Source organism: Mytilus californianus, unplaced genomic scaffold, assembly GCF_021869535.1.
Source record: "Mytilus californianus isolate M0D057914Y unplaced genomic scaffold, xbMytCali1.0.p SCAF_5, whole genome shotgun sequence".
In the NCBI taxonomy this organism is placed as follows: Eukaryota; Metazoa; Mollusca; class Bivalvia; order Mytilida; family Mytilidae; genus Mytilus; species Mytilus californianus.
The window spans coordinates 98,799,562-98,813,417 of NW_026262701.1; the positions used below are offsets into that span (position 1 = coordinate 98,799,562).

General features: G+C 30.6%; 1 protein-coding gene across 1 annotated transcript in view; it reads right to left on the minus strand.

The window, feature by feature from the left end:
• The window catches only part of LOC127700362 (lipid scramblase CLPTM1L-like), a 28,174-nt gene extending 26,381 nt beyond the window's left edge, over positions 1-1,793 (minus strand). The window contains exon 1 of the mRNA XM_052203798.1: positions 1,687-1,793. The gene's annotated coding sequence lies outside the window, so the exon portion shown is untranslated. The remainder of the gene's footprint in view (positions 1-1,686) is intronic.
• Positions 1,794-13,856: the final 12,063 nt, after the last annotated feature.

The window sequence follows — 13,856 nt, forward strand, 5'->3', positions numbered from 1 at the left end:
AATGAGAGGATCTTTCCAAATCAGTTGAACAAGTCATATTTCTAGAATATTATTGATTTTTATAGTCCCTAGTTCTAGATCATTTAATTAACATAAATGACCATGATTTATAAAATTTAACCATTTTTTCAGACAGCCAATCTGCACTCGGAATTCTTACTCTTAATTGGAAAAGTGAAAATTATCACCAATCAATTAATGAAATAAATGGTAAAATTAATTATTTAAAAAATCAAGGAATTACAGTTAACTTAAATTGGACACCTGGCCATGCAAACATCAATGGAATTGATTTAGCTGACCAACTGGCTAAGGAAGCTGCAAAAGAAGCAGAATCTACAGATTTCAACAATACATCAGTAACAAAACAGGATATTAAAAAAGCTGCAAAAGAATCGGTTTCCAAAAAATGGAAAAACAAGATGGGATAAAGGTAACACAGGGAGACATTACCACAGGTTTCACAAAGTAGTCAAACATAAATAAAAGTGAGTTAAGCCCAACAAGAATACATACAACATCATTAATAGCTTAAGAACTGGATACTTGAAACTAAATTTATACCAATTTTAATTTATCAACATATCAACAGCAGTAATTGTGAGTTTTGTAGTAAAAAAGAAGATGTGGAACAATATCTTCTCAAATGTGAAAAGAACGAGACTGAAAGATGAAAATTGATACAAAACATATATTTTATCAAAGGAGATATAACATTAGATTTGGACGTTCTTCTTGACGTAAATTCAGCTAGCAATGAAAACATTGTTCAGGCATTAGCTGATTTTATTGAAGAAACTCACCGTTTTTAAGATGCCATTATTATTATTATTTTTATTTATTTTTTTATCTGTTTTTTTTTATATCAATTAATTTTTTCCTTCTTTATAATCCTTTTTATTACTATTAATTAATTTTTTTTAAAGCACCACCTACAAATAAACAAGAGTAAATACAAGGGAGATAACAACACATACGAGACGACAAAAGCACACTAGAGACTACACTGTGGTTAAGATATAGATTAGAAGATTAGACCCTAGTTTGGACAGTAATTTTTTCTTAACTCTTTTGTATACCTCCCAAGATCTTCATGAACGTTGTGGTTGAGTTAAAGGTTGACTTGATAATTGATTGATTGATGTTTGCTTAACATCCAGTGGCAAATATTTCATGCATGTTCAGGACAAAAACAAATTAGCAATAAAAACAATCGGTAGGTCCTGTAATAGAGGCCATCCAGGATGAAGGTAGGGGAAATTTGGACTGTCATTGGAAAATGAGGGGTATATTGAATAGGTACAGAAATTTTGCCTTGAAACAGGACACCTACAGACACTCTGACTCCAACAGCTGTTTTGCCAGACAAGCTGGGGCTGTCTGACCCACGGCCCAGCTTGTCTGGCAAAACAGCCGTTGGACGTCAGAGTAATCTGGACTACTCAAAGAGTTGTTGCAAGGGTATTTAACGTGGAGAGAGTGTGGCACTCTCTTTACACCAGACCACAGATTTAATGTCCCTATTCTGACTGGACATGGCTGCATACTTTTCATTCCGCACAAACATACGGACACCCCACTTTCCTAATGGTTAAACTGCTGTTCAGAAGAGGACCTAAGTGACAAGATTCCCATTCCCAAGATGTGATTGGTGCATTTTTACGTGTATCCTTTAAAATGTTTTACTTTTATTGATTTCATAAATGATCTTCATAAAGGCTGTTAAGTTGTAAATGTAAACTTTGACATTCAAAACTTCACAATGTGTAAAAAAATCATTGGCCACTCAGTCCCGGAAGTAATTTCAGAAATTAAAATAATCTAAATTGATTCTACGGATCCGATACTATAGTGCTAAAACAATGAGTGTAAATTTCGATAACAGGTTATCTCTTTCATAATTTTCAAAATGTCTAAAGCATTTATATCAGGATAAATTTTTGACAGAAGAAACATCAGATGTAAATTCAGCTTATGAGAAAGCCATCAATAAACCCACCCTTTTTATGAATCAAACTTTATGAAAGAAAATATAAAGGAATGCATATATTTTTGCTGAAAATAAATGTCAAAATTATAAAAAAAATAAAGCAAAGCAAAGAGGGAATCTTCTAGATAACATCTAAAACTTTGAATTTGGTTACAAAAATAAAAAAAGAAATCCATCAGGAATTATTTCACAGGAAAATGTAAAGAGGACCAAACATCGAGGACTCTTGACCAACAATCAAGCCATTCATAACCATTAAAGAATCACATTTTCAAAGGACCTAATCTAATGTGAAGACAACAAATTAATCAAAACGAAGTTGCTGAAATATTTAATAACGTTTTTCTTATACATGTTGCCAAAGATATTGCGGCTCAAAACGGAAACAATTATTGATGAAGGCTACCCAAGCATTATGGTAATTAAAGAAAACAAACCTAACTTTATTTTAGCCTAGTACATTCTTGGTTTGTAAAAAAAGATAAATCAACAAAATTAAAATTAAAAAAGACAACTGGAAAAAATGGAATTTCTTCAAAACTATTAAAACTTTCTGAATCTGAATTACCCTGTTCAATTTCTCAATTGAGAACTTGATAAATCATTTAAATCATCGGTTTTTCCAGACAAACTAAAGGAAGCAAAAGTAATACCTCTAAATAAAAAATCAAACACTGTAGATAAAGTGCCCATCAAATGAAAGGGTTAACAACTTAGACCAGTAAGTATATTGCCCATGGCAGTTTCCAAAAAGAAATTGAGCTAGAGGTCTATAGAAACTCAACTTGATGTCTAAGTCTTTTGATTCCCTTCCCCCAAAACTCCTTATAAAACAATTAAATCCTCCTATAATCTTATGAAAAGATATTCAAAACAGCGTTGTTAAAGTAGGTTATAATTTCAGTAGTTGGCAATCAGTGTTTAAAGAAGTGCCGCATGGATCTATACTGGGACCGGCATTATTTAATATCTTTTTAAATGATACTTTCCAACTTATTCATTAAATTCAACTCGCATATATAATATTATGCAGACGATAACACTTTTTCATACGCAGATAACCCATAGACAAATGAATTGATACACAATCCTTAGTAATTGGTTCTTAATGCAGTTAAATAGAACGATAGCTAATCCAGAAAATTTCAGGCGATAGCTGTAGGTAAAAAATACCAGAATACAGCATAACTTCCGCAAGATAGAGCAACGACATGACCTTCAATCTTTTAGTTATACATGGGCTAAACTTTGGAATGAGCTGCCATATTAGCTTCATAAGCAATTATCTTTAAATCAATTTAAAAAAAAAATTGGTTAATTCTTGGTCTGGCAGTTCAGGCAAGTGTTTTGCCCTGGAAAACCAGTTAATCTTGTTCATGTTCGTTGTGCTTTGTTTTGAACATGGCAAATTTATGTTGACCTATAGTGCTTCAAATTGCTATTTCTTGCTTAATTTAGTCATTCAACTAATCTTTATTGGTTTTTTTTTCATTGTGTTGCAAACCCCTTTAGTTTTATGTTTGTGTTTTTACCCTATATCACGGCTGTTTTTCGGTATATCGAGAATAATGATCGGGAAAGATTAATTATATAAGTTACGGTGGTCAAGTAATTTTATTTGTGCATCCGATAGGAGAGAGCGACAAGAATATCTCTCAATTAACCTGCACCGCCACACATGACAAAGTTTTATGGACGTGCTTACATGTATAAATTTGAACCTTACGATTTTACTTTATTTTTTAACATTCGTAAATTCTTTATTGCACTCCTTGCTGTTTTAACAAAATACTTAATGTACAGCATTCAATCTTACGAATTTTAAGATTTTCGAAAGATGTTTTGTAGAGTTTTGATCATTGGCTGATCAAGAACTCCCAACATTTTCCAACTTTGGTATCTGTGATTTTAATAATATCCCTGAACCCGTTATTTACATATTTGAGATAGTTCTTTTTTCATAATGTTCTTTTTTTATTTCAGTTTTTGTTTGTTTGTTTGTTTGTTTGTTTCATGTTATTTGTTTTTATTTTCTACGGTTTGTATTTTGAGATTTGTGTATATAAAAAAAATAACCAAAAACAAACACTAACATTTTTCATTGTTGAATCAGGCACAGGTTTATGTCCATATTCAATCGAAAAGAAAATACATAAATGAACCAACTATTTTTTTTTATTATTTTTTTTGTTAATTTAATGTCGAAAGTTCGTGTGATGATATTTCTGACAAAGACCATGAATCTCCAAGAACATGACAAATACAAGCTCAGCAGAAATAAAGTCATATATATGAAACGAGTTTCTGGTGATTATATAGAAGTTATTGAAACAATGAATACATACATATATACTAAACTAAGTCATGTATGCACGTTTCTTTTTTTTGACATTTATTACGAACACATAACATATAATCGACAAGAAATATTTTTATTCGGTGAATGTTGATGGAAAATTTTGGCTGCTAATTAACCTATATGTTTTGGTGACGAAGTTTACCGATCGTTACCTTGAAAAACAATGTTTTATTTTTATATTTTCCATGAGTTTGCATTTGTTAACTAAACTTTATCATAACTGTTGTTAAATGATTTGGTTTTTTTCAAAATCAATTTACACTTTCTACTTTCCACGATTGTTTACTTTTTCTTTTATCACAGTTTTTCCTCGCACTTCCGCTGTGCGGTTACCGAAGTTCGAAAGAAATGTCTCGTTGCGCATCGGAGTACTGGAAGACAATAATTCAACAGCAACTACATTTCTGAAGATTTTAATAAGATAAAAGATTTTCTTTTAAAATGAAGTTCATGTACACATGTTTTATAGCAAAACTTAGCCATTCAGATTTATTTTTTTAATATGAAGTATGTATTTAACAAAGATTTGGCACGTGCTAATAATAGACCACTTTTAAGTTACGAATGCGTAGAGTTTCCAATAATACTTTGTCGAGTCTAGATCACTGGCTGATCAATAACTCACCAAATAATCACATTAAATTTGTTATCTGTGATTTTTTTTACATTCCTGTATTCTATTAACTTTTTGTAATGATTTACCTTTTTCTTGCTCACTTGTATTTCATAAAGAAGAAGAAGAGAGTAATTCATATATCATGTATATATGATTCCCTCTTTCATCGTTCATGACCTCCCACAAATAGTTAAGTTAAGGCGATAAACACCTTTGATGGCTAAGAGCCTGTGATTCGTTGGTTTTCGTTGGTTGCTGTCTGCCATATTTGTTTTTTTTCGGTTATTGTTTTAAGCAGACACCAGGCCGTTCAGTTTCTCATTTGAATTGTTTTAAATTTTGTCATACTGACGCTTTTTATACGGTTTACTATATGTTGTGGGTTTTGTTCATTGTTGTCCTTTGGGCTTTGGTTGATAGTCGTCTCATTGGCAATCATACCGTATCTTCTTATCTTTATATATTTATACCTAAAATAGTTTTCCGAATGAAATTTGAATTTAAGTGCCGAAGTGGTTTTCGGTAGATTTTTTTTAAAGCAAACACTGATCCTATGGGAAAGGCGATCTTGACATTAAAATGGTCATCATCATATTAATTTATAAGTAACACATATTAATATCATTTATAGATACATATATAAAGGAAAAAATAGGCAAATCGATTAACACCTGGTTACTATGACAACAACTACAAGCATCGTGTATCGATTCCAAAGAAACCTGTAATTGTTATTGAATAACATGGCTAGATATTGCTTAGGTAAGATTAAGTACTGTCTTACATATTTGATTCAAATTGATACATTCCTCCTTATGAATAACTTTTCTCTGAAATAGTTTTATATTTGTATTTTAATACTATTTTGATGTATATAATTCAAAATTTTGTATGAAGGTTAACCACGCCATGGTTAAAGATATTTGGTCATTAACTCCGAAATGAGGAAAAAGTAACAGACACTAAAATCTTTTGACGCATTTGTATGTAGGTTTTTTCACAACTTCACATTCATGCCAGATATGTAATGTTTTACTGCAGTAAAACTTATATAAATGATTGTGAAACATCTGAGTATTTCTTTCTAACACTCACTGTTTCCGAATCAGAAACATAGGTAAAAATGTTTATTTTTGTACATTTATGTTTTTGTGTGTGTTCATATAAACTGAGCCGAAACTTGTGAAAATGACATTTACCGACGCAGCTAGTATATGGTGTTGTCAGTAGTAACACACTTGTATTTCTTTTGTCATTTTTTCAATACTTTGGTATAATTTAAAAAAATGTACTAACAGCTATCTCAAACATAAAAGTATATTAGAGAATTAATGTCGATATGTACTGGCCATGTTTTGGTAAAATGTATTTTATTGAAACAAATGGCGATTGCCCATCATACTTATAGATTGGCACAGTCATTCTGCAAGTGACCATGATTTTATACCGTCCTCGCATCTCGGGTAATCTAAAAGTCACATAAAGTTACACGAACTATAATCTTGAACGGAAGATATAGTACACATATATTCCTTTGGAATTTAGCATAGGAGTATAAGAGATAAAGTATATACCAGTTTCAAATTTGAAATCGTGAATTACATAACATTTTTAAATACTTTTATCAAGACAGGATGAATCCATTAGACAGTGTTGTTGCTGTTTTTTAACGCGCACAGAGTTTTGTATTCTCCATACATACTACGGATTAAACGTTCCCACTCAGACCCTGTGTGGCTGCGTATTTATACATCTCAATGAGCAACCCATGCCGCCGCTTAGTCAATATAATGGAACTATAAACAATTGTTTAGAATCCGCTTAAATTTTGGTAAATGACCTTTTATGAGCTATTGAAGTCTTATAAAAGAAAATATTTTACCCTGTATCGTAGGAAAAAAACACAAAGAGTCCGAACATCTAACAAAAATTCCTAAACCTGACATGACTATATCCTTAACATTGTATATGTCAATTGGTATACTTTCTGGCCTTGCATTGTAATTAACGTACACAGTTGGATTGAATGTTAATAAAGGCGGATGTCCCTTTGGCAAGAATTGTTATAAGTGTTCTTAACGCAAAGAATGTATCCTATACAATTACTTTAAAAATTGGATATCGGACAAAACTTTCCCAGTCGTTATTCAGTCAGTGCATCTAAGGCAAAGACCTCAAAACCAAACTAAATAAGGTCACTCGGTCACAGGATTACCACCTTTCACGACTAATTCACTACTGGACGAAAAAACAACTGTCCATACCAGTAACAGTCGTTCTACGACTGTCTTAGTCTGTGGAAGACTGAAGATGACTGTCAAAGAAACTGATACAGTTGATTAATGTCTGTCCCAACACTTTTATGGGTTGTGAAAATCAAAATATGTTATCAACAGTCATTTAAGGACTGTTGCAGTGGTCTACGGGGTTGTCACAGTCAAATACTATTTATTACAGTCTTTCCAAAAGTTGTGGCAGTTGTATAATGTTTGTCCCAACCTTTTAATAGTTGGGACAGTTGAAATTTGTTTGTGTCAACTTTTTAGACGTTGATGCAGTCAACAAATGTTTGTTACAACGTTTTTAGAGTTGGGACAGTTGTAAAATGTTTGTTAAAACTTTTTAAAGGTTGTTACAGTCATAAAATGTTTATTACAAATTTTAAAAGGTTGCTACAGTCGTTAAATGTTTAAAACAAACATTTCATAGGTTGTTGCAGTCGACAAATATTTTAGCGTCACTGTAGCAACTCAGTGTATAAAAAAAATTTACGTTTCACCCGGCTCTCAAGAATTGATATAGTTGTGAAATAGCCCATAATTTATACTATTATCATCTATTGTGCGGTTGTTGACTTGTTTTGTTTTTTATTTATTTATTTTGCGATCGTTGTTTGTCTTTTGTCGTTTTCCGTTTATTGCCATAGCATTGTCCGTTCATTTTTGACATGTGCGTTTTACTTTCCTTTAGGTATCTTTACTTTTTATTTTATCTATTCAGATTCGTTCATAACTGGTTTTACACACCAGAAGCCTTCGTTTAAAAATGGAGTTTTAATATTATTGCAGAAGATGCTAATGAATTCATTCAAATTTATATTTGAAAAAGTTTTGATAAATTCTGAGGAATAGAAAATGTACCGTCGGTGTACCTGAAGTAAATTTAAAGAATATGACTAAGTTATCAATATTGTACAGCATAATAAAACATTTTTAATTTGAATTACTCTCCATGAGGAATATTTTCCGATGATAAAAAAATAATTAATTAAATCTGTCAAGTTTCTTTAAAAACGGAAAACAATTCTTCACCGTGGACGATTTACCCTCTTTATTTTCTTGTCGGCAAACTGGACCTGGAGGTCGGCAAACTATATTTTACACAGGAAACTACAGATGTTAGACCACATGTACAATATAAGCGGAGCTGGAAATTACAATCGGTGAGTAGAAACAGAGACATATATACACATATATGTCTCTGGTAGAAATGAATAATATTTTAACAGGTTGGGCTCAAGTCAGGAAAACTGGGGTATTCCTTGTTTTCAGGGAACACCCCAGTTTTCTGGTGTTAAAAAACCCCAGTAAACAGGGACTTCTTTTTTCCTTGTCAATTTATGGTATGAAATCTACAAAAGCGCACCTTCTACATGTGATAACAATGTTATATGATAGCAAGTGTTTTTTATAAGTTCAAAAATCAAGCTAATTTCTAGTCTTATTTGATGCTCAACTCACAACAAAACAATTCCTTTGTTCACAAATTCATACCTTGATCATCAATTATGAGAAGACAAAAAGATAAGTTAATCACTTAGGCATTTAAATTCAATGAATAGAAAATTTCAATAGAAGTGAACATAATTCAGTTATGATCAGTTACACCTGGAGCATGCAGCTTGATCAACTGATTCCTAAACAAAAGATTTGTATGTTTTTGAGTTCTAGAAAAAACAAGGCTTCACTTATTCATGTTTTGTTGTTCCTGAGATACTTAAAGTATTTACAAATACTACTGATACAGTTAAAACATGCGCTTTTGTTAATTTCATGCCATGAATTGAAATAGAAAAAGGAAGTCCCTGTAAACTGGGGTTTTTTAACACCAGAAAACTGGGATGGTCCCTGAAAACAGGGAATACCCCACTTTTCCTGACTTGAGCCCAACCTGTTTAAAGCATGTCTATCGAATAATCATGGATCCAAGATTTTGAAGGGAAAATGTGCACATTTGTTCTTCCTACAGACAGGCTATGAATCGACGATTATATCACCACACTCGTGCATAGTTGCATGTTCCAAGGCAAAGTTAAGATTTGGGCTTGGAAAAGTTGTGCATCATTGAAATTCATGTTTGACACCATTCCCCCTCCCCCTTTTATCATGTGTATGTCATTTAATCCCTTATTTACTTTGCATACATCACCCCAAGGGTGACAAGGTCAAGGGAATAAAAAAAGGTTACTCTTCATCTTCATCGTCTTACTGTTAAACTCTAACATGTGGGGCATTGGTTAACTTTTGTTGTGCGGGATGACCTTTTACAGGACCTATACATCATGTACATATTGTATGTTAATGTATTGTTAACTCTGGTCTTAAATTTGCATGAAATACTTGTCACTGGACTTCTTATAACCAACAACCAACCAATCTTTACATGTACATATCCATATAATTGTGTTACTAATGCTGGATTACAAGTATTTCCCTGGTTTTGCTTTATCAGCTGATAGTTTTCGTTCTATTAAGAATGCATTGTGACGTCACAATTTCCATTGAAAAAACATGCATAGTACAAATTAATATGACGGTGTATGAAAACATATGATCTGACCATAAAATTTTATGAAAAGTATTAATTTTAGTGACTTATTTAGCAAGTATGCATTTTCATTCAATTTTTAAATAATTCCCAAATCATGGACAACAAAACATGAATATATTTGATAATATAAGGCATTGAAAGTGAATATGTATTAGCATTGATTAGATGGTTCAAAATAACATTAATCATCAAAATAAAACAATATTATTAAATTAATGTTCCTGAAACCATGCACAGATTCAAAACAGTTGCCATTTAAACACAGTTGATTAAACAAAATGTGCTAATTCAATTAGTAATTCTTTCATCATGTACTTAAAGATTCATATTGAACAAGGGTTGTGGAGGTTGTTGCATCTTTTCTCAAAATGAATAATTACAATGAATAAAATATCTATAAATATGTCATCATGTTAATTGCTACATGTACATGATTTTAAGTTAAAAAGAAATAAAAAACATATCAAAAGAGCAAAGTGAGCATCATAATTATATTCTTTTTAGATTTAACATAGAATATTAAATCACTATAAATTTGTAAATACTTTGAACCTAAACTATATATTTTCATGTGAAATTTTTATATAAATTGTGCCCTCTGGTTAGTCAAAATTCATTTATGCCATAAATGTTATCTAGTAGTAACATTCAAGGGTCTTTTTATTTATTCCACCATTAAAATGATTAAAGGCCTTTCTATTCATGAGTCAAATTTGTGTGTTAAATTGTGTTTTGGTTACTTTATTGTTGCCTTACTGTTGGGTTGATGCATCATTGATATATAATTATATCCCACATCTCCTTTCATCATGTGCATTCACATCTGACTGCAGATTTTTTGCCTTTTCTACATAATTATTTTATGTTTAACATTCAATATGTGGGGAAAACATAACAAAAATATCTATCTGTAAGCATATTTTTTTTTTTATCTATACATCAGTCAGGGGTACTACTTGTACAAGTAATTTTTATTTACTTGAAGAAGTAATTATAATATACTTATATAAGTAAATTTGTAGGATACTTATACAAGTGTATTTTATTTACTTGTATAAGTAAATTATTTTTTGGCCTAGTTATGTCCCTTAGACATTCAGATTTTTTTACTTATACAAGTAAAAAAGTCATCCTATCTTCTTTTCTTGAATTCTTAGAACTTCTTTGCTCTAACAGAATTTTGAATTGTCTGTCCTTTGCAGATGTCTTTACTATTCATTTAAGTGTAATTTCATGGACAATGAAAATCTCATTTGTCTGGTATCTTAAGAACACTGCTCATTTACAAGCCTCCAAGGAGCAATTTTTGAAGGTCTTGCGCAAATACTTAAGATCTTTGCTCAATCAGTTTCTTTGTTGAATTAATGAGATGAAACATTGAACTCTTATCAAAAATTATGAGCTAACCTGAGAAAAATTGTTAAAGGCATGATTTTACATCTCAAAACTTGAGAATTTTTGTGGGATTGTAAAAAAAATTTACTTATACAAGTAAATTTTTTAGAAAATTAAGGGGAGATTATTCAAACAATATAATTAACTTGTATAAGTATATTTTATTTACTTCTTCAAGTAAATAAAGATTACTTGTACAAGTAGTACCCCTGACTGTACATGGTATAAACTTTTTTAAAGTATTTTATGAAGCTCAAAATATTTTTATAGATATTGTAGTATCAAGTAAGTTGTCATAAAATTTACTGTGTTAACTGCATTGTATGTCCAATAATTTAGTTTAAAAATACCTTTTATTCAAATTCAAAATAAATAATTAAAATTTATGTATTTACTGAACATGAATTCATGACCATGCAAATGTGACATTAAAATAGGTAATAATCAGGATGTTAACACTGGATAGGTAATAATCAGGAATTCTTATATACATGTTATAGCTAATATACAGATTAAGACACACAATAGTTTATTGCCTTGGGGAGGAATTTTAAACTGTCATGGGTATATATTGAAGATGATTTTATAATGATGTTCACAAATTATAATTGTCCTCTTCAAAATTTTGATAAATATTTCAAAATAAATTGTAATTTAAGAAAAATATGAATCATCAGGATATAATATTATTTTGGATACAAAAAATGCATATTTTAAAAGTTATCTGAGTATTGATTTATCAAAATAAAATTGGGTAAATAACTAAAATAAAATAAAGAAAGTGTTGTCTGAGCTGCAAAGCATTATTTAATACAAGCTGTAATAAGGAAAAAGTATACAGGGTAACACAAAAGATGTAAAATTAAACTCAAGGATTTAAAACATTAACCAGTCAGGGGACTTTTTGAAATAAGTGATTTTTAAGTCACTTATTAAAGTAGCAAATTGGAAGTTTTGTCACAAATTGTGATTTTGTAGTTTTACCAAAATTTTAAACACATAGGTTTACATAATATCTTTTCATTAGTAAAATTGAAAAAAAATGAACTTTTTGCTTCTTTTAAGCAGCAAGGTTTATGCCTTTGATGCAATCATTTAGCTGCAAATTCTATTTTAGTTGAAAAAATGCTATAAAAATGGCTTTACATAATGAACTGATACTTTCTTAACAGATTTTTCTCAGCAGTGCCACTGTGGGAGTATTTGCCCTGTTAATTCAAGGTTTCATCTTATAGATTATGTAAAAAAATTCTACTGTTCATGATAAAAATTTCACTGTTCGGGGTGTTGAAATTAGTGGGGGTTATTAAAATAATGATACTTATTGAAAGAAATGATTTTTTGGAAGGAAATTGAGGTATGATACTTAAACAAGTGATTTTTATGTCATTATCCTAGATTTAGTACAAGGTCATCACCTGACATGACTGGGTCATCCTATCAACACAGATGTTGGTTTTGATAAATTTAGCAACATAATTAGCCCCTGGATCAATAGTATTCTATATTTAAAGCTACAATAAAATTAAATCACTTAGGCTAGTGATTAATTTGTACTACATGTACTTAAATAGGTGATTATTAAAGAAAAACAACTCTTACTTCCAACCTTTATGGTCATAATGTTACTTGAATCAGTGATTTAGAAAAGCGCTCATTTAAGTAAGTCCCCTGACTGTTAACAGAGAGGGTTAAGCCTTGGAACAGTATATATATCATCCTGATTAACCTTAGAACAAAGATTCTACATTTACATCACAAAGGTTTATTCATTATATGCACTTGACAAAGGGAAAGTCAATAGCATCTATATAGTAACAGTGCATTTATTTATTTAATTATTTTTTTCATTCTTTAAACTTTTCTCTGTAGTATCAATTTATTTCATATTAACATGAACAAAAGCAATAACCTGTTGTGTTTTAGAGAGGAATAACTATGTCCATGATGTCTGACTTTAAAGAATTGATGAAATAAAGTATGGTGTGAGCCTCAATAAGACAGTAACCCTTCAATGAAAGTACACAGTCACACATAAAAAATCATTAATGTAGAAAAAAGACCATACATAGAATTTAGACCCACTAAAAAGATTTATTCTTCTTGTTTAAAATTGGGACTTAAAAATATAATTGTATAAGTCCTAGAAATTTTTTCGTCAATCAAATGAGGATTGCTAGTTTTCATCTAGGTAGATACAGTTATTGTAATTGACTTTCTTCTAAGTACCGTACAATGTATATAGTATTATGTTAGCTAAAATTTTACTGTACTTTAGTCTCAATGTATACTTTTTTTTGTAGATTCATATTGGCTTGAGCATGATTCCCACTTAGAATATGAAGCCTGCTACATGTGCACTTTGATGCATAGGAAATATAGATGTCACTGAGTCACTCTTATTGTGAAACAGTGGATTAATTCATTATTTTGTGCTAGTTATTTATTGTTTTTGGAAATAATGAATAGCACTTGCAGCATTATTCCATGATGATGATGACTTGTGATGTTAGGATTAAATTGGACAAGAAAAAAAATTGTGCATTGTACAAATAGGAAACTTACAAATTGTATTAAAGGAGGACCACAGTACTGGATGACTAAATAACTTGGATAATCATGATAATTATTCATTTGGTATATCAATAATGAATTTGGAATAACAA